The sequence below is a fragment of the Hyperolius riggenbachi genome, chromosome 9 (genome assembly GCF_040937935.1).
Source record: "Hyperolius riggenbachi isolate aHypRig1 chromosome 9, aHypRig1.pri, whole genome shotgun sequence".
Taxonomy (NCBI): Eukaryota; Metazoa; Chordata; class Amphibia; order Anura; family Hyperoliidae; genus Hyperolius; species Hyperolius riggenbachi.
The window spans coordinates 80,426,542-80,447,593 of record NC_090654.1 but is presented as its reverse complement, the minus strand read 5'-3'; the positions used below and the strand labels follow the sequence as shown (position 1 = coordinate 80,447,593).

The window sequence follows — 21,052 nt, the reverse complement described above, 5'->3', positions numbered from 1 at the left end:
ACGAAAATTTCAGCTCAACTCTACTCCAGGCGCCTTCCTGCTTATTTAAGATAAAGGCGGTCCCTTCTCTTCGTAATCCCTCCCTTATACTAATAGGACAGTTCCAGTAAAGATGTCACACTGGAGCCATCTAAGTTAACATTAGAGGTAGATGACAGATTGTCATCACAGCAGCCCGGCCTACCAATGGTAACATATAGGAGGGGTTGGGGCACTCATGTTCTTTACCCCCTTCTTTTGCTACTGATCAGAGGGAAGACATGGCTGTTACTGCCACTGATCTTCCATTCGTAGATTTAACGGTCAATGTGACTCAGTGAGTGATGCAGCAGTGTGGGAGAGACAAGAGGGTTCTTGGGATGGGGTGCTGGAGGACAGCACAGATAGGGGCCAAAGTAGCTTAATGTGCCTTGGCTCCATGGAGTCTTCCACCCAATGATGGAATCACATGACCCCAAGATGAAGAGGGAATTCCATTGTTCAAAGTCTGTTTTGTTGAACTTGTTGTTAAGGTATATACACATGAAGTTTCATCAACATGATAATGCAGCTAGGGCCAGCCAGCAGCAGCTCCACCCAAATGACCTGACGTTAACATCTTCAACTAGGCTGCTTCAAGTCACAAGGCTATCCTTTTTTATTCATTTTTAAAGGATTTTTCACTTCAGCAGCAAGAAATGAACCAAAGAGGTAACAACTGGGCACTGCTTACTTAGCCATCAGGTGGTATATTTAGATTTGTGTCTGCAGTTGGGCTTTGATAGAAACTGTATGGGAGCAAATTGAGCAGAAACAGCCCAGGATGAATAGGAACAGAGCTGGGACCTGTTGTTGGCAGTATCAACAGAATTACCTAAACATCCGTATAGTAAAGCTCTGTTAATTAAAAAAAAAGATAAGAACAAGCACTGTAGGGAAGTAGTGATGGTCATATCTAGGACTCTCAGAACTCATGGAGAAGCATGTGATTTGATTGATCAGCTGCTAGATTTGCAAAGCTCTGATTTGCTGTTATCACTTCCTGCTTTAGCACATGCTCATGACTAGCAAATCAGGGGCTTGCATATCTATCACCTGACCAAACTGATCACATGCTTCTCCATGAGTTCTCCTAGACAAGACCATCACTATAGTGTGGCAGGTGAGGCTGTGCACATTACAACCCTGCCTTTAACCAACACAGATTTGCCTTAATAGTTAAAATCTAGCGTTACACATTAGACATTTTCACTGACCTCCACTCCTCCTTTTTACGTTTGTTAATTGCTGCTTTAAAATGCTTAAGCAGGGGCGTAGCAATGGGGGGTGCAAAGGCTGCGACCGCATCGGGGCTCTTGGGCCAGAGGGGCCCTGAAAGGTCATCCCTCAACTGCAGTATTAGCTCTCTATTGGTTCTGTGCTCATAATAATCACTTCTATACAGGGCAGCCATCAGGGGGGTACAAGAGGGACGGTAGTGTGGGGCCCAGGAAAGGTCTGGGGCCCAAACAGTGGCAGTGCCACTCAAGCCTCTGCTGGCAATTCTACCGTGGCATAACAGGAGTTGTGTGATCATCTCCCTCTTCCCTGCTGTGTGATTGGTGAATATGCATCAATGCAGGGGAGGGTGTTATGGGCGACAGGCAAGTTGCTTTGACTCTACTCCACATACCGTGGCTCTGCCCCCACACAATCTACCTATCAGACTGTTATTTGGCATGAGGGGCGCCCTGTCGGTTTGCCAAATGTGGGGCCCAGACAATTCTGATAGATACTTTGAATAGTGGTAATCACTGACAAACTGTTCCCCATCCATTTCTTAGACCTCTGACACTGTAGTTGCCATTGGCAGGTTTTGGTGCGCCATATCAATTGTTATGTATAGAGTGCTTAGGGGGCCCCATTGTAAAACTTGCACCGGGGCCCACAGCTCCTTAGCTACACCACTCAAGAATTGACTTTTGCATGTAAAAGTGACCTAAAAAGGGCAATAAGCAAACTGATGGTTACGCTTTATGAAACTATATTTTTCATTGCGCTTTCTGGCTGAACCATGTTGTTCTTCATCCCAGCCGGTCGTCTGCCGTTCCAGGTAGTTGGTATTCAGGAAGCAGCCAGCCACCATAACTGCGTGTTTGCACATTTGCTGTAATAATCCTTTAGTGTGACTGTGTAGTGGAGTTAATTAAGAGCTTTGAACAGAAAAGTGCCCATAGCTGCACCCAGCCCCTCGCCTCTAATTACCTGCTACACGGCAGGGAGATTCCCCGCTAGCTGCATGTTCAGGGGGGAGGCCGATGTGTAAAAACACTGCAACATCACACGGAGGGCTTGTCCGGGGCTCACAGTGAATACATTGCCTTACAGGGAATGAGGAATTCTGGGGTGTGATCCAGCTCTCATTACCATATATAATAAAAAGGCTGGATATGGGAGATATTGTTTTAAACCAAACAGCTGTGAACATCACCAAACAGAAACGGCATTTCCCTACTGACATTGCTATTATGCATCAGAGGATCTGGCTGTCACTCTTGAGGCCGTACACATGCTTGATCACCATCGCTATAAAACAGTGTGTCTATGGGCAGCACTTAGCTCTGACTTGGGCTATTGCTGTGACAGTAGACATTATTTTGGTAGGGTGCTTTGATGTAGCCAAGTGTATAGCACTCCGTTCCGCTGTATAATATATCCGCTGTATAATATGTGTACCCCTGACAAAGCCCTCTTTGGGCGAAACATGTTGGGGCCTTTTTGTTCGGGAGATTTTTGTCTCTTCCCACACCTCTTTAAAACAGTCTAAATGTGAGACACCTGAGATACAGGGACCATAGGATACTGTGACTCTGCACCCAGTCTTATGGTTTGGGCTTGATAAGCACCTGTGTGACTTTGTAGACATCATCAGGTGCTTAAAGGGACACAACAGCGAAAAACTGTAAAATATGTGCAAACATATACAAATAAGAAGTACATTTTTCCAGAGTAAAATGAGCCGTAAATTACTTTTCTCCTATAATGCTGTCACTTACAGTAGGCAGTAGAAATCTGACAGAAGTGAGAAGTTTTGGACTAGTCCATCTCTTCATAGGGGATTCTCAGCAACGCTTTTATTCTTTATAAAGATATTCCCGTAAAAGAATTTAAACAATGATGCTGGTCAGCTTCCCTGCTACCTACACAGTTATTTTTGCAGTTGGACAGAGCAACTGCCATTCACTAAGTGCTTTTGAAAATAAATATATCACTGAGAATCCCCTATAAAGAAATGGACTAGTCCAAAACCTGTCACTTCTGTCAGATTTCTACTACCTACTGTAAGTGACAGCAACTTTGGAGAAAAGTATTTTATGGCTCATTTTACTCTGGAAAAAAAATGTACTTCTTATTTATATTTTAAATTTTACAGTTTTTCGCTATAATGCCCCTTTAATGCACAGCTCAACTCTACATATAATATAAATCTATATTGAGTGTAAAGCTCATATGCACTACCTTCTAGGTCAAGGTGCATCTACACTCAAAGACCAGTGTTTCTCACTTTCTAGCTTTTTGTGTCTATGTATCTGTATGTCATTGGCTGCCCATATACTATTTTAATAGCCCAATAAAAGTTATATTTTAGCGCAGTCCTATGTTTTGATCTCTGGACGGCAATCAGGCCATGAGGGGAAATATCCCAAACTATTGTGTCGTCTTGTTTTTGTTTCTGTATTTTGTGACTAAGGTTCTGCTTGCCAAAGCAGGGTGGGGGGTTGTGCCTGGAATGCCCGTGCCTAGAAATGGCCCTGATGGGAGGATGTTGCATGAATTTTCAATTATTCAATGGATAATTACATATAGTCTTGACTACATGTTACTGCACTTACTGTATTGGGTGTTCATGTTGCTATAGTAATAATGTTATATCATCATCATGCAGTTGCTGTGTTTGATAAGTGTTAAATGAATCTGAAGTTGCCTAAAAAAACATACAATGATGATTATACAATCTTACTAAATCCAGGTACCATATTTTTGCGGCATACAGACGCTTCTGACTATAAGACGCACCTAGGTTAAGAGGGCATAAATCGGAAAAAAAATATCCTAGACCTGGTGCATCCATGGTTCAGGAGTATATTGTAGATGTTCTGCCCCAATTATTGTGCGCCCCTTGCAGGGCCGGCGCTACCATAGAGGCAAAGGGGGCAATTGCCCCAGGGCCCGACCTCTGCAGGGTCCCCAGCACCGCCGACCCTGCTAAATGCTTCTCTCCTCACTCTGCTCCCTGGGTCCCTGCATGTGTAGCAGCAGCAGTAATTACTCACCTCTCCCGGACGGTGGCGGTGGCTGCACAGCCCGTTCACACTTATGCATGTTGTCTTTCTCCTTCTCTATGACACGGCGCATGTTATGTGTAAACACACACCAGGTCATAGAGCAGGAAGCAGATAGCATGGCAAAGAGTGCATGGGCTGTGCAGCCGCCACCCGTTGTGACAGGTGAGTAAATACTGCTGCTAATGGTCGGTGGAAGAGGTGGGCAGGGGGCCCCCATTTCAGTTTGCCACAGGGCCTCTTAAATCGGCCCTGCCCCCTTGTACCTCATGTGTCCCCATGCATCCCCCTGTGTCCCCCATGTGTCCTCCTGTGTCCCCCATGCATGTCCTTCTGTCGCCATGTGTCCTTCTGTCTCCATATGTGTCTCCTTATGTATAGCTATCAGCAGCAGCAGCACGGCCCACTTGATCCATTGGCTCCAGTGGCGATCAGAAACTTCTCCTCTCTCGCACACCTCCCCTAGTGCTGGCTGCTGCTAATTGCATCATCAGCAGAAGCCAGCACTAGGGGAACAGTGAGGGAGAGGAGAGGTCTCTCTCTGATTGCTGCTGGAGCCGATGGATCAGGTGAGCCGGTGCTGCAGCTCCTTATAACTATATACGTACAGCAGAGGGAAAACGAGGGGAGGACACACCATGGGGACAACACAGGGGGTCATATCCGCAGAAGCTCGTAAGTCAGGGACTCACTGTATTTGGCATATAAGATGCAAGGACTTTTTCTCCCTGTTTTTGCATAGCGTGCCTTCCATAGTAACTCATGCTTGTTTACATAGTAACACATGCTTCTTTAACTATCGGGTGCTGTGAAGTATCACGACCGCAAAACTTCACTAGCGCAGCCGCTACAATGTTATATAGTTAATTAACACAGTAGCGGCTGTGCTAGTGAAGTGTGACAGTTGCGATACTTCACAGAATCAGGTAGTTAAAGGAGCATGTGTTAACTAAGTTAGCGTGCGTAAATAAGGAAGGCAAGCTATGCAGCACAACTGTGCAAAGCGTGCATAGCGCACGGAAGTGGTTTTAAATTTGTGAATCTACCTCCTTGTCACTAATGTGCTATCTCTTCGGAATGGATGGATGGGGTGGGTCATACCATGCTGGCTATTCCAGGGGAGTCCTGATTAGGAATTCTGTCCATGTACTGTACAAGCTAGACACACAAGGAAAGTTTATTTGTATTCTTAACCTTATTAATGGAAGAACTCTCTCCCTTCTGGCAATATATATCCCCCTCCCTTTCTTGTTATCAGATGCTATTTTTATGTCTCTATTCTCACATGTAACATCAGTCTGGCTGGATGAAGTTGGTATTATAATAGACCCCATCGATGACTGCACCCTTCTCTGGTCCATCATGTTAGAAAAACTTCTTCACTACATTTGTCCATGAGATGAATTTAATAGACTTTTGTGGGTTTTTTTTTTAATGAAGTTGCATGCTCTTGCTGTCGGGCACCTGTTCTACACAATCTAGGCTCGACTATGCTTCTTCATCTGAGGCTATCACTCTGATAACAGAATCTATGGTGTTCTTGCAAAGTTCAGTATTCAATCAGAAACTGTCTGGTCGAAGTCTTTAGTAATAGCCTTTGACTTATTCAGAAGACCTCACCCCACCCTCACTCTCTCTGTTATTCTAATACATGGACCGATTCTCTCATGTAATTAAGTAAGACTAGAGCCTCTTTATCTTCAGTCTAGGGTTAGGGTGGATTTCTCCTTGAGTAGTGTGATACACTTCACACCAGTACAGCTTGTTTAATGCACTTAAGTAAAGACAAAAGAACAGCACACAAAAAAACATCCTTTGACCAATAAAACAGGTCTCACCTGGTTCCTGTGGGCTGTTTTGGAGGACAGCAGCCAATAGCATGTGTGTCCCACTTGGATTGGGCTGGAGATGTCTCAATCACAGCAGTGATTCATCCGCTGGAGTCTCTCAGTCCCAACCAGTGGCAATCAGTGTAGCAGCACCTTTTAGCGCTGGCAGTCAGAAGGCTACATGGATTGTAGTGGGTGAATGCAGGTTTGTATGTTGCAAAGCTGTGTAATAAAAACAGTGTCTGTTGCAGTTTAAACTTGTATTACAGTAAATGTAAAAGTAATTACAATGCAAGTTGCAGGGGCTCTCCCCCACTTTATCAGGTAACAACATCGCTGTTACCTTCAGTTCTGTAACCAACCAGACCCCTACATGGTCCAGCCTGCCACTAGCCATTGCAGGCATGTTCATTTGATTAAACTTATAATTTTGCCTAAAATCCTATATATCATGCACCAATCCCCAGTGTACCTTCCTCTTACATTATTTTGTTATTTCTAAAGAATGCTGACCTTCTTTGTTTGACACCGATGCAGGTCTTGAGTAAAAAGCTTTTTTTGGGATCACCCAGCAGGCCATGGTTTGTAGCCTTGCCATATCTTTATAAATATGATATAGAGGCTAAGTTGGCTCAGTGTGGCAGAACCATGGATAAAAAACAGAAACAAAGAGCAGTCGTTGTTGAGTTCTTGTTCTGAGGAGAAAGTTCTGTTGCCAACATCCATAAAAGGAGATGTGTATGGCAAAGAGACAACTGATGGGAGTAATGTGCAACAATGGTTAAAAGCAGGGACATAACGCGAGGGGAGCAGTCCTGTAATCGCAGGGGGCCCAGAGCTATGGAGGGCCTCATCTACTAACCATCCCTTCCTCCGATACAGGGGACTATACTTCAGATCAGATGTTTTTGTGGCTACACTTGTTATGTATGTGAAGATACTGATGGCCACACTTGTTTTATGACTCTTGTGACATGGGCCCCAAGACCATGAAGGGCACCAAGAGGGAGGCAAGGGAAAGGGTGTGAACATCAAAGTTTTGCTGGTGGGGCCCTATGAATTGTAGTTACGTCACTGGTTGAAAGAGTTCAAAAGAAAGTAAAATCAGTTCTGAAGACAAAACAGGTCATCAGCGGTCAATAACACAGAAGAAAACCAAAATCATATTCTTTGGTGAAGAACTTGAAGACTGCTCGTTGCTTCTGCTTCATATCAATGGTTCTGCAACACCCAGAAATACAGAAGATATGCCAGCCATGCAGTGAGAGATACTCAGCCTGATGGTGTAAAAGCATCACATTTGGTCTAATAGTTTCAGAGAAAATGGCGAAATTGAACATTGGTTTCCATGCAACCCGTGCAGATTGTGGAGCAGGAAGTTGGTGGGAAAGCAGGAGGTACTCTTTACGGGAGAATAGTGATTAAGAACCATTAGTCACAGACAAGATCAAAGACTTGTGACCAAGAAAAAAGGTTTTACAAACAGAAAGTAGCCATTATAACCATTATGATAATTTAAAAGGGTTTTTTTCTAGCTCTTTGCCCAACAAAGCTCAGCCTGAATGAGTCAGTTGTTCTCCAGTACAGAGAGACATTTTTAGAGGGTGGATGAAAACATTCTGGTGACCGCTTTGTACCTATAGACACGCTTGGAGGCCGCCGTGTTGGGATTTAAAGGTCTGGATTACGTACTGATTATTCTAAGGCCAAATAGCCGTGCAATGTTTGAAATGATCTGTGTGTGATATATGGTGAGATTATTGTAAGGATTTATCAATAACTCAGCAGGAAAGAGGGATTTAACCTCTCTTCTCAGCAGGAAGAACATTTTATAAACCTTTTCGCATAGAGCTGACATTTCTGAAACACTTTCTATGTGTAAATAACGCAGGTACGGCTTGGCCTAATGACTTGCTAAAGAGGAATTAGTAACGCTGCGAGATCACAGCAAACGGCTCGCCAAATTTCTTTTCAAGGGTTTTAATGTTCTTTCCATGGTTAGTGTTGTTGGTAACAGAAGTAAAATGGATTAAAAATGAGAAGAAGACTAATAAAAAAATAATTGTTTGATAATATCTTCAAATAGTGTATTTATTAACTACCCAATGACAACGTGTTTTGTGGCCAGAGCTCCACTTCCTCAGGTTGAATAATGCATATCTCAGTGATCCAAGAGATAGGTGGATCTGAATCAGGTAAAAAGGGTGCAGGAGCCTTTATGGAAAAAACGGCACCGCCATAGGCACCTATTATAAAAGCTGTAATTAGCGGCAAACAACTGAAATTCGGGAGGCCTGGCGGTGGCCAATATCGGGCGCCTGTGGACGCTGAAATGTAACTTCTTTTCTGCATACCAGGGCTTTGCATTAGAGGGAGGGGGGCTAAGGTTTTCAGAGGGGAGGTATGGTTAGGTGCCACGGAAAGAGGGGTTAGGTACCACTGTGGGGGGTCTTAGGGTTAGGCACCAGTGGGGGAGGGGTTTAGATTTAAGGCCCCACCAGGGAGGAGGTCTTAAGGTTAGGCACCACCAGGGGGTTCTTGGGTTTAGGCCCCACCAGGGGGGAGGGTCTTAGGATTAGGTTCCACCAGAGGGGTCTTAGGGTTAGGCACCACCGGGGGGGGGGGGGGGTCTTAGGGTAAGGAATTGGTAGAAGTAGGGTTCTGTATGATAGTAGGGTTAGGTTTAGTCATAGTACAAAATCAGTAAAACTTACCGATATTTTACTATTGCAATCCAGCAGTAGAATATTGCTAAATTTAGCTATATTCTACTAGTGGCAATCTATTGCCCCTTTTTTTTTTCTAAGTGCCTTTATTTCATTTATGCTGGTGGAAACAATTTATTTGCGGTCTATCCCTTATTGGAGGTAAATTTCCCACTTATTCTCCTTTTAAACGATTATTAGCAGTTTTATAGAAATTTGGTGCCTCTTTATGATAGTTTATAGTTGCCCATCTTTTAGTAAAAGGTTGGGTTTTTATGACTTTTCCCCTCATATTTATTGGAGTATGACTACTTGGGGTACGCTTGTCTTTCTTGGAAACTTGTAAGATGTCCTGTTATGTACCTCAAGTCAAGTCTTGAAAGTGGCTCCTGCATATGAAGACAGCATGACCCTGTGCTGTACCCCCTGGAAAGACCGTGTCATTCAGATACAGTGCGCTGTGAGAGAATTAGTTCGCCAACTGGTTCCCAGCACATGGGCATGAACTTTAAAGTGGATCAGAGAGATCTGTTTGTGCCTCACCAGCTTCCAGCATGCATGACTGTTTTTGGCCATAGGCAAGGGACCTTTCATCTTGCTACCCCAATCTAATGAACAGGAAGAACATAATATACCAGTTATGAGATATCAGATATGTGGGCACCAATAAGAAATTAATAGTTTACATACACATTGGCTATCATTCATAAATCATTTCCGCATGCGGAAATGCATAAAAGAGCTGACTTTACCGAACACTCGGCAAAGTCAGCATTCATAAAGGCTCTTTCCGCATGAAAAAATGACACTACCGAGCAGAGCAATACATTTCCGCCTTGTGCGGAGTTTTTCTAGATTTATCTAGAAAAAGTAACAAACACGTCCATTCATAAAGATTAGAGCAAGCGGTATGCAGAAGGAAAATACTGCTTGCTCGACAGTAGCGATAGACGGGCGGAATACGTGTAAATAAATGGGACGGACCTCCCAAGCAGCATCAGACAGAGGAGCGCACGGAGGGAATCGGGCAGCTTTTATGTTTCCGCATGTCTTCCGCCACGCTACCGCCAGCTTCCTCCAGAAAACCTCCGCACTTGTATCGCAACAGGCAACTTCTTTATGAATGACCACCCAGAAGTCTTAAGTACCGGTTGCGGAGAAGAACGGTGTTTTCCCGCACTACCGACAGGTTCTTTATGAATGATAGCCAATATGTTGTTTCTCAAAATAAGTTTGTAAAGGATACACAAATTATTACCAGGCCATATAAATCTCACTACCCCAAACTCACTGAACCCCCATAACAAACCCAATGATTTTGAAGGATGTGTATCTGCTTTGTAAACATTACACTGTTTCTGTATCGCCTGGGTCTTTACAGGTTAGAATATTGAGTTGCAACAATTGACACAGCAGTGCCCATTTAATTGTTAAAGTTTTCAACCATGCCTTTCTTAAAGAGACACTGAAGCGGAAAAAAAAATATGATATAATGAATTGGTTGTGTACTATGAATAATTACTAGAAGATTAGCAGCAAAGAAAATATTCTCATACTTTTATTTTCAGGTATATAGTGTTTTTTCTAACATTGCATTATTCTATAATATGTGCAGATTACACAACACTCAGCATTCAAAATGATTCTTTCAGAGCAGTCTGTGAAGTAATGACCTCTCCTCTAGCAGAGAAAAAGTAAACAGTTTACTTACAGTTGAGATAATAAAAGTCAGATAACAGCCCTCTCCACGACTAACTTAGTCGGAGAGCTTAATGGCTTGTTTGCATAGAGATAACAACTGGAGTTTCTCAACTCTTCCTGCACTGGAAACAATTAGACTGATGTATCTGATCTTAATGTTTTATTTCTTAGCTGTGCTACACATACAAATCATAATATCATCATTTTTTTTTCGCTTCAGTGTCTCTTTAATGAAACTAGCAGTTTGCTCTAAGAATTCCATAAAGTACAGTGTGCTAAGACTAGCTGTATGGTGCCCCCTCCTTCAGTTGTCACCCCAGGAATCTGCCAGGTTTACCTATGCCTAAAATCAGCCCTGCCAGCATGGTGACGATTGGCTAATCAATGGCAGCAATGCTGCCCACAGAGTTTGCTGTATAAAACAAAAACAACAACAAACAAACAGGGTTTTATTGCTGTTATTGTTGTTGCTGGAGAGATTTTCCTTTAAAGTTGACCTGAACAGGACAGAAGGAAAACATAGAGAACTGCACCCTGTATGTATTTACAGAGTTTAGCCTGTTTATCCCCCCTCATTTGTGTCTAATCACAGGTTGTAATTGGATCTCTCCCTGTGTCACATGACTGCCACGGTAGATAAGGTAGATAAGCTCATTTGACAGCACAGGATGTTAACAATATGTCTCCTTCCATGAAAGCAGGAAGTAGAAACAGTGCAGATTTATTTCAGGATTTGTATCAGCTGTAACGAGGAAATGTTTTTCTTTAACCCTTTCCCTGCCAAGCACGTACTAGGTACGTTTTGGCAGGCAAGGGCTTCAACTGCCAACAAGGTACATTAATTGGCAGTTTGCCCACCGGAGGGGGCCAACATAATTTCTCCCTCTACATGGGCCCCCCTCCTCTGCATGCCTGTACTGCTGGATTGGCGATCGGCAGGGCCAGGCCGAGGCAGAGGCTAGAGAGGCTCCAGCCTCAGGGCGCAGTGTAGGAGGGGGCGCACAACTCACTCAGCTATCATTCCCCTATTGTGTTTGAAGCATAGAGAAATAAGAAAAGGGGATACATCGCAGTGACTGCAAGCCAGATAACTAGAGATTAAGGTTTTGGGAGGGTTGGGGGCCTTGAGGCACCTCTTAGACTAATAGCAATCAGTATGTGACAGCTGGAGTGGGAGGGATGGAGGGGCGCACTTTGGTGTCTCAGCCTTGGCTGCTGGAAGACCTTGTCCCGGCTCTGGCGATCGGTGTGTAATTACTCACTCGATTGCTGGCTCCATGTGGTGTCCCTGCAGGCAGCCTTCTCTCTACTTCCTGCATGACGCATGTAAATATTTGCATGCAATTTTAAGTTAATCAGATGCAGTTTCATGTAAATTAACTTCATTGGTAAGCACAGGAGCAATGCAATCTGAAAATTTGCAGACAAATGCAGCCATAAATCGCAAAGCACGGAATCAGAAAATAAATGAAAAAAAATTGGCAGAATGCAGAATTGTGGAAAATTACATGCAGAATTTGCATGGAACACTGCCTAACTCCTAGCCCTGGAACCTGCATGGCTATAATTTCCTGCGCCTGGGCTTTGAGCTATCCCTTTACACCGGATTGCTCCTTTAATCACCCGCCTCGTACATTATAACGCAATCATTATCAGCTCACCGTAACAACAGGGCGGGAATAGGAATGATGCTTCCAGGAGACGTCTTCTCTCGGGTGTAAGTGCCGCAGCTCAGTTTGGCATCGCCCTGCGGGGGATACTTGCCTTCTCCCTCCTGCAGCGCCAGATGTGCGAGGATGAGCCTGCGATCTATAATTAGACATATGATTTATAAAGTGTTGGGCTGTCATCTGGGCTCTTAATTGCAGCGAAGCACAGTAGGAGTTCAGTTCCCATCAGATTAAGTCGACTCGGGAGATTTCGGTGAAAGAACGGTGCATACCGCGCATCGTATAGCACGGCCCTCATTAATATGCAAATGACTGTTTTTGTTTGTTAAACACCAGAGTGAGTAATTTTTAATCTGTATAGAGAGAATTAGCGAGGAAGAGCTTTCGTTTTGGGACGTAAAGATGGAGTAATTAATTTTTTTTCTTCTTTCCAGCAAAATTAATAAAGTGATTTGGTTTATCACAGCGCCTCTCTCAGAACTCCTGAAGGTAATGATCGGCACAGAATGTTCCGTCAGAGTTAATGGGCTTTCATCGCCTCATTAACCAGGTCTGTACGTTTAGCCACATGCCGCTGTACAACCCACTGTGATCCCAACAGGGGGCGGAGACAAAGGTGACACCATACTCTGGAATTTGCCCAAATATAGTCTACTCTGACTGCCTGTGACAGGGATTCAGAGGTGACATATAAGAGGGAAGAGTTCTCTGTAAGGGTCCCAATAACTTATCACAAGTTGGGACTGTGAGCGAACTCTTCTAGACAGGGCCAGAGATTACAGGGGCAGCATTGTTATACTGTGTGTACCTTCCTGAGGAGGAATGGACTGGCTGAGGGGTGAGCAGTTTGTTTGTCACAGACTCACAGCCAGCCAGTGTGCTGTTGTGTTGAGCTGCAGCATGTCATGTGAGAACATTAAATGAGGCAGAGTAAATTGTTGTGTGCTGTGCGAGCATTCCAAATCGGGGGGGCATCCTCACAAGTTTGCTTCGGGCAGCAAAAAGTCTAGAACCGGCCCTGCTTCTAGAACCCATAATTTGTTTTGAGCACTGTCGCTCATATAGACCTTAGCTAGAGTGACCAGACGTCCCGGATTGCCCGGGACACGTCCTGGATTCGGGGTCCGCTGTCCCAGGCTTAATGAGGTCCCGGGAAACGTCCCGCTTTCAGCAGCGGGACGTCCCGGCCTCGGGACTCTGGCCACTCTCTCCTCAATGAACTGGCAGCGGCGTCTATAGACGCCGTGCCAGTTCATTGCCTGCAGCCCCGCTCCAGCCTCCTCTTCCGGTGTCTGTTTCCGACACCGGCAGGCGAGCAGGGCTACGGCAAGATGGCTGCCGAAGCCCTGTACTGGAGACCTATTTGTGTCTCCAATACAGGGCTTCGGGCGCCATCTTGCCGTAGCCCTGTCAGCGCGGGAGAGAAGAGCAGGAGGAACAAGACGGTCCCGGGACGGAGCAGCGCGCCAGAGGCCGGACACTTCTGCCAGGTGAGTAAATCATTGCTTTCTTTTCCAGGTGAAATGTTTGCCCGCATTAGGTTTCTTTTCCAGGTGAAATGTTTGCCCGCATTGTTTCTTTTCTAGCGAAATGTTTGCCCGCATTGCGTTTCTTTTCTAGCGAAATGTTTGCCCGCATTGTTTCTTTTCTAGCGAAATGTTTGCCCGCATTGTTTCTTTTCTGGTGAAATGTTTGCCCGCATTGCGTTTCTTTTCTGGGGAAATGTTTGCCTGCATTGTTTCTTTTCTAGCGAAATGTTTGCCCGCATTGCGTTTCTTTTCTGGTGAAATGTTTGCCCGCATTGTTTCTTTTGTAGCGAAATGTTTGCCCGCAGTGCGTTTCTTTTTCTGGTGAAATGTTTGCCCGCATTGTTTCTTTTCTAGCGAAATGTTTGCCCGCAGTGCGTTTCTTTTCTAGCGAAATGTTTGCCCGCAGTGCGTTTCTTTTCTGGTGAAATGTTTGCCCGCATTGTTTCTTTTCTAGCGAAATGTTTGCCCGCATTGTTTCTTTTCTGGTGAAATGTTTGCCCGCATTGCGTTTCTTTTCTGGGGAAATGTTTGCCTGTATTGTTTCTTTTCTAGCGAAATGTTTGCCCGCATTGCGTTTCTTTTCTGGTGAAATGTTTGCCCGCATTGTTTCTTTTGTAGCGAAATGTTTGCCCGCAGTGCGTTTCTTTTCTAGCGAAATGTTTGCCCGCAGTGCGTTTCTTTTCTGGTGAAATGTTTGCCCGCAATGCGTTTATTTCGTACCGACATGTTGCCCGCATTGCGTTTATTTTGTACTGACATGTTGCCCGCATTGCGGTTATTTTGTGCTGACATGTTGCCTATTGCGTTTATTTTCTGGTGTCCGGGGTAACTGTTACTACATTTATTATTTAATGGTCATAGATGGCTATGTTTGCTGCTTTGTGGTTACCGTATACTATTAGCATCACACAGTTTCTGCACACCCATGATGCAAAGTCTCGTTTGTCCACATCATGGCGTAAACACTTTCTTATGCCTCGCTGTTACATCATTATGTTAGCTCCGCCCATACAATGTCATGGCCACGCCCATTTTTCGGCGCGGCGCAACCTCCCCCCCCCCCCCCCCCCCCCCAGTCTTCGCCGCTGCGCGCTCAGTCCTCCCCACTTTTCGATGCGGCGCGCACGCGCGCCGCCCCCCCCCCCCACACGCCCCCCTCCCCGTCCCAGGTTGGACCCACAAAAATATGGTCACTCTACCTTAGCTGCTGAGGGAATTTTGTCCCTGAATGTTGAGGCACGTTTAAATTTAAAGAATAACCGTAATAACAGGCAAAAATGACAGTTATCTGCTTCCCCCTAGATTGTCTCAGAAGCTAAATTGTATCTTCTGCCTAGGATGTTCCGATATAAACATCTGTCTACTGCGCCAGCTTCTATCATCTAAGCTGACAGTTGTAGCCAACAGTGATGTAATTTCCTGTCTACCTAAGTAAGCTAGCCAGAAAGCAGGAAGGAGTTTTCCACATCACAGCCATAGATGCCCAGTGCCCCACCCACTGTCTTAACAAGCACCACCCCCGTCTGTCGCCTACCTTCTTCAGGTGGACACAGAAAACAACATCTATATTATTTGTCATGGCAGCAGGATTTGAAAGGGAACGATGCTAGTGGTACCACTTTTCAGTAGATAAATACATTCACTTTTATATATAAAAAATAGTATAAAGGAGCGCTTATACTATACTGGTGCCACCTATGCCTGACTACCTATACTGGGGGAAACTATACCTGGCTAACCTATACTGGGGGCATCTATACCTGACTAACCTATACTGGGGGCACCTAGAACTGATTAACCTATTCTGGGGGCACCTATACCTGACTAACCTATGCTGAGGACACCTATATCTGATTAACCTATACTGAGGGCACCTATGCCTGACTACCTATACTGGGGGAAACTATACCTGGCTAACCTATTCTGGGGCACCTATAGATGGCTAACCTATACCAGGGGCACCTTCACCTGGCTAACCTATACTGAGGGTACCTATACCTAGCTACCTATGCCAGGGGCATCTATACCTGACTAACCTATACTGGGGGCACCTAGAACTGATTAACGTATTCTGGGGGCACCTATACCTGACTAACCTATGCTGAGGACACCTATATCTGATTAACCTATACTGAGGGCACCTATACCTGGCTACCTATACTGGGGGCACCTAGACCTGGCTACCTATACTGGGGGCACCTAGACCTGACTAACCTATGCTGAGGACACCTATACCTGATTAACCTATACTGAGGGCACCTATACCTGGCTAACCTATACTGGGGGCACCTATACCTGGCTAACCTATACCAGGGGCACCTTTACCTGGCTAACCTATACTGAGGGTACCTATACCTGGCTACCTATGCTGGAGGCACCTTTACCAGACTAACCTATACGGGGGAACCTAGACCTGATCAACCTATTCTGGGGGCACCTATACCTGACTAACCTATGCTGAGGACACCTATACCTGATTAACCTATACTGAGGGCACCTTTACCTGGCTACCTATACTGGAGGCGCCTATGCCAGGCACCCTATATTGGGGCACCTATACCAGGCTACATATATTGTGAGCACCTATACCAGGCTGTCTATGCAGGAGGCACCTATACCAGACTACCTATACTCCGGGCACCTATACCAGGCTACCTATATTAGAGACACCTATACCTGGCTACCTATACTGACTAAGGGCACCTATACCTGGCTACCTATTCTGGGGGCACCTACAACTAGCTACCTTTAATAATGGCACCTATACTTTCTACCTAGACTGTAAGTATATTTTTTTCAAATATACTGCCTAGCCTGCCTTTCCAATTTCTGTTGGGAGGGGGGGGGGTGCATCCAGGGGGCCCAGTGATTTCTAGTTGCGGCCCTGACAGCCAGGCAATTTGCATTGTTTAAAAAGAAATAAACTTGGCAGCCTCCATATCCCTCACTCTTTAAGTGTCCTTTAAAAGTAAATTATAGTTGTCCTAGATTATAACAACACTTTCTTTGTCAAAACCAATGTGATGTAAAAGAAAGAATGTTATAGAGAAAAGTAGACACTAACACTACAGGCACTGTCACCAACTGATCCTACCTGCTGATCTCTCTGTCTACTAGACAAGAATTCAGGATTTTGCCACTGACTAGTGTTTGTGGCAGGATCAAACCTCTGTGGAGAATTGTTTATTCCAAAGAATTTGCCATATATAAAACAAGCTGAACAGTCCTGTAACCGCTCCCAGAGCCTATTTGTTTCTGAGTGTCACTGCATGCTCTCTGGAGTATGTCTCTGAAGTGGAACTAAACTTCCCAAATCAAAATACTCCTGAAGAACTCAGTCAGTCCTCTGTCACACGATTGTGGCAGGAAACCTCCCCAGACGATCTATTTCTTTTTTAGCCAGCTCTAAAGTAAACCTGTACTGCAGATGGAGTGTGGTTTAAATAACAGCCCTCCAGAGATATCAGTGTTTATTATTGGTCGGAGCTCAGTAAAAACCTGTTGAAGAGCATACATGAAATAGGGGCATGAGGAAAAATGGGCGCCTGTTTTTCTTCCAATATTCTTAATTTTTAAAGTGGAAATAGTGTTCATTTTCATAATAAAATATTGGTATACTGTATATATTAAAGATATTTTATTACAACTTAACCTAACCCTACACTCACACATAACCCTTCCCTCCAATGCCAAACCCTAAAACCCCCCATCCTGATGCCTAACCCTAAATCGCCCCTTCCTGATGCCTAACCCTAAAACCTTCCTTCTTGACACCTAACCCTAAATCCCCCCCTTCTTACGCCTAACCCTAACCCCCCCCCTTCCTGACGCCTAACCCTAAAAACACCTTTCCTGATGCCTAACCCTAAAACCCTCTTTCTTGACACCTAACCCTAAATCCCCCTTCTGACTCCTAACCCTAAAACCCCCTTCTTGACATCTAAATATAAATCCCCGCTTCTTGACACCTACCCCTAAAGCCCCCCTTCCTAGCACCTAACCCTAAAACCTACTTTTTGACACCTACCCCTAAAACCCCCTTTCCTGGTGCCATACCCTACCCCCCCCCCCCCCTTCCTAACCTTATAATGTTCAAAACGATACATTTCAAAATGATAATTTAAAAAATGAATAATTTGTAAATACAAAACATTTAAAATGTCAAAAACTATAGCGTTCTAATTTTCAAAACGTAAAAAAATAAAGTATAACTTAATGTTCAAAACAATAATAATCACTCACCAAATTTGTGCTTTTTCCGCCTTATAGCCGATTTTTGCATTAGCGCCTATGGGGCGCCTAAATTGTCCTGCTTCCATTGAAGCAGCCAATCAGAAGGGTTCCAGAAACAAAAGGCACTGATTGCAGTGCAAAGGAGGTAAGAGGTCCCATGTACCTGGCTCTGATACAATTCTGGTACTTTATTTGGCCTGAGGAAGAGGGTGCAGACCCACAAAATGCATTGACGGTGCTTATTAACATTCATATTTATATGAACTTGTCATTATTGAGGTAAACCAGCACTATTTTTAATTTTTAGCTGTTTTATCTACTTCTGGGTGCCTCTTACACCCTTTGTGCTTTACCCTCCCTTGGTAGGGGTGTACGTTGGTACTTAGTGGCTTTGCCATTGATAGGACCTTTTGTTGTTTTTCCCAAGAGTGCGACCATATCCATCTCTAGCTGGACACCGTGACCCGAGTGGAGTCGAGGTTATAGATTTCCACCTGCTTTCAGGGGTTGGTTTCCCCTTGTGCAACCTTCCTTTGTGAGTACCCTAATCATTTTTGTTTTCCATCACTCTTCTTGAGACATGCTGTGCTGTACCATTTGGGCTCCTGTTGTCTCTGATTTCTTCTTTTTTAGGGTGTTTTGTCACCCTACCTTGCAGCACTGATTGCAGTATGCAGGGAAGACCCGGCATGATCACACAGAATTTCAAAGATTTCTTGCTGACATTGATTGAAAATCTGTGAGTAGTGTGTGGAGGGATTCGAGCAGATAGGTCGGAGAGGGATCTATCTGTTGGCCATCTCGACCAGTGTATGGCCAGCTGTACGGTTTCTTACCCTTAGCACAGTCGGATCTGCTGCTGTTACAGCCTCTCTGCTAACTCCCTCCTCACCCGCATTCTTGTGAGTAGTTATGACAGACCTTTAAACAGTGTGACTTTACCATATTCAGAATCTTTGCTCTGATTTTCAAATTATGAAGCAAAACGTCCCTTAAGGTATCACTGGCAGCCATTTGTTTGCCCAAGGACATGCTGGAACGCTATCAGTAGGCCCGTCACTCATTGCAGCAAGTCAATATCTGTCGGAGTTCACACAATGAGTATTGTCCTCCTGGTCATTGGCCTGCTTCCTTCCTCATCAAAACGCTGCCCTTTTTCTTTTAAGGCTTTTCTGCGACATCCCTGGCAAGTCTTCAACGCTCTGCTAAAAATGCAAAGGCTCTGGCGGGCGGGGGAGGGCTGTGGCTGGCACCTGTTATGCTGGCATGGAGCGAGCTGGAGAGCTGCCTGAAGCTCTCACTCTGGCGAATATTTCACTCTGCAGAAGGCCTAATGAGCTTATCAGATGCAAAGCTAGCCTCCTCCTGGAGGGTCAAACGAGAGCGCAATCCATCCACGGTGCCAGGAGCACTCAGAGTTGGTTAACCTCAGCATCCAGGACACACTTTTCAGAATACCCATTCACTGCAGAGCACTGATCACGCTGATCACTCTATTCAGACACCGGCAGCTGCCTATGTTTAGATAAACATCCTCCACCAATAAAAATATTTACACGTCGGAAACAGATGTAGCTGTTTATTGGCCTCTCTGGAGGGAAACCGCAGATGATTTTGTTTAATTCGGCAAGACAATGGTTCATTCCAGAGGAGGTGGAAATGATGGGAAGAAGCTTGCTGATTTATCCAAGGACAGAAATGTGTTGAAACAGCGAATGATACCCTTTGGCAGCCCAGCTGTGAACCTGCCTGCGATGTTTCACTAAAGCCAAATATAGCTTGAGAAGGGATGAATGATGCTGTATGTCTATGAGAGATTGTCTTGTCTATTTCACTGCGGTGGACTACAGAGCTGTCTGCAGTAGGATGAATGATGTTACTCTGGGTGCTACACACAGGTATTGGCAGACCCTGGTACTTGGGAAGTGGTGTAACTACAATTCATGGTGCTCCCCAGCGAAACCTTGATGCCCCCGCAATGTTCACACCCCTTCCCTTGCCTCCACTTTGTATCCTTCACGGTCTTGGGGCCCATCTCACAAGGGTCATTAGACAAGTGTGGCCATCATGATCTTCACACCCATAACAAGTGCAGCCACAAAAGCTCCTGATCTGAATTATAGTCAGGGCTGCTCAAATCCAGAACCGGGAGACATCCGGATAGTTGCTATCCGGATATCTCCCAGTAAACCTGTGCGGAGTGGGCGGGGGGGGGGGGTCAATCTTACCTGTCTGACGTCTTCTTTGTCCGTCCCTCGGCGCCTCCCACGACGCGCTCCACGCGCGTCACGTGACTACAAACACTTCCTCCTTCAACCCAGAAGGAGGAAGTGTTTGTAATCACGTGACCGCCGCTTGGACCGCATCGTGAGAGGCGCCGAGGGACGGACGAAGAAGACGTCAGGCAGGTAAGATTGACACCCCCCGCCCACCCCGCACAGGTTTACTGGGGAGATATCCGGATAGAACTATTAGAACTATCCGGATGTCTCCCAGTTCCGGATTTGAGCAGCCCTGATTATAGTCCCCTGTATTGGAGGAAGAGAAAGTAAGTAGTTGGGGTCCCTCACAGCACTGCCCCCCCCCCCCCCCGTGATCGCAGGTGCTGCTCCCCTCTAGTTATGCCCCTAGTTATGCCCGTGCACCAGATCTTACTAATTGCAGCTGTTGTAGATACGTTCTAAGTCAAGGTTCCTGGCTTCCAGAAGTACACAGTAACATAACTGGGAAAAGGGTCTCCAGCACCATAGGCTGACATGCTAAAATGCAATCCCCTAGTACACTTCAAACTCTGCCAGGCACCACCTTCCCCTTTGATCACTTGGTCGAGCTGATATGGAGTCCCAGGGGATGAGAGTGTACTTGGGAGGTGTGGGATGACCTGTATGACTGCTGTGCCCTTGTACCGGTCATGACTACAGTGATTTAATTGAGCCCTCTAAGCACTCCTTACCACTGCAGCAGAGTTCGGTGCCTTTCTCGCCTCTGCCTTGGCCCATCCCTGCATGGTAGTGTATTTTATCAGGACAAACTGGCAAAAGCCTCTAGCAGTTGCTCTTGTTAAAGTATGCCAAGGTACCAAGA

General features: G+C 45.2%; 1 protein-coding gene and 1 long non-coding RNA gene across 3 annotated transcripts in view; one reads left to right on the top strand and one right to left on the bottom strand.

Moving 5' to 3' along the window:
- GRM7 (glutamate metabotropic receptor 7) overlaps positions 1-21,052 on the top strand; it is a 730,291-nt gene that overhangs the window by 515,142 nt on the left and 194,097 nt on the right. The gene's annotated exons all lie outside the window — the stretch shown is intronic.
- LOC137532520 (uncharacterized) overlaps positions 1-21,052 on the bottom strand; it is a 66,590-nt gene that overhangs the window by 9,915 nt on the left and 35,623 nt on the right. The window contains exon 2 of the long non-coding RNA XR_011023946.1: positions 12,198-12,345. This is a non-coding gene — a long non-coding RNA (uncharacterized lncRNA). The remainder of the gene's footprint in view (positions 1-12,197; positions 12,346-21,052) is intronic.